General features: G+C 44.8%; 1 pseudogene; it reads left to right on the forward strand.

Moving 5' to 3' along the window:
• The first annotated feature begins 95 nt into the window (after positions 1-95).
• Positions 96-807, forward strand: LOC112121246 (annotated as a pseudogene).
• Positions 808-1,211: the final 404 nt, after the last annotated feature.

Consider the following 1,211-nt stretch of genomic DNA (forward strand, 5'->3'; position numbering starts at 1 on the left):
GGCAGGGACATTCTCCACGTCTGGATAACAGATTATTACTTGGAAAATTTTCCCAAGAAGATCCAATCTGGAGAATTGCAGTTAGTGACTGTGAGACACTTTCTTCCTCCTCTGCTCGACGGCTTATTTCATAGTTTGTGTGGTGGAATATCCATTTTGTGTGAATTATGTTTTTATTTACATATTCTTGCAATTTAATGTGCTGGCTCTGTTGACGTACAGCACCAGCCTGTACCTCCTGTCAGCCATCAGCACTGAGAGGTGTCTCTCCATCCTCTACCCCATCTGGCACCAATGTCACAGGCCAAAACACTTGTCTGCCATTGTCTGCGCCCTGCTCTGTCCATGCTGATCTCCTGTCCAGTGGGTGTTTTTTGTATTGTTCTTTCAGATGAACACTGTGTCATATCCTTCCTACCCATGTGTTTTCTGAATGTCCTGATATTCACTCCCATCATGGTTCTGTCCAATCTGACCCTGTTCATCAAGGTTCAACATAGCTCACAGCGACGTCAGCCAGGAAAGCTCTATGCTGTTATCCTGCTCACCGTCCTCTTCTTCCTCCTTGTCACTGTCCCGATCTTCCTCTTTTATCATCACATGTTAGATTCCAGTGAGATATTTCACATGCTGGCCTCTGCAAGCAGCAGCATCAACCCATTTATTTACTTTCTAGTCGTTAGCTATGGGAAGCGGCGATTCTGTGGCTCCATCAAGGTCGCACTCCAGAGGATTTTTGAAGAGAAGACAGATTCCAGAGAAGATGGAGAGACCACCAGTGCAGAGGCAATGGAGACGGTCACTTAAGTCCCTACAGCACCCAGCCTGGGAGACCCTGTTCTTAGGATGGAGATTTCCCTAGATCCCAGAATCAAAGAACTTAGAACGGGAAAGGACCTGGTAGGTCACTGGCTAATTCTTCCCCACCCCCACCCAGAGCAGAGTCCTTCCTTAGAGTGGATCCCCAGGGTTATGTGCAGTTGTAAAGAACAAGAATGGGTCACATGGGGCAGTGGCGTAGCCAGGTTCTAAGATCAGGGGAAGCGAACACAAAAAAAGGCGCCACCCGCCGCCGTACCAAATTACTAGTTACATACTTTTAAATTTGTTAAACATATTTATTTTGTACTTAAAATAAAAACACAAGAATGATATTGTTTTATAAGTACGTGTGTTATTTTGCATTTAAAATATACAAAAGGGTTTACAGT

Source organism: Terrapene carolina, unplaced genomic scaffold, assembly GCF_002925995.2.
Source record: "Terrapene carolina triunguis isolate 2854851 unplaced genomic scaffold, T_m_triunguis-2.0 Scaffold8198, whole genome shotgun sequence".
Lineage (NCBI taxonomy): Eukaryota > Metazoa > Chordata > Testudines > Emydidae > Terrapene > Terrapene triunguis.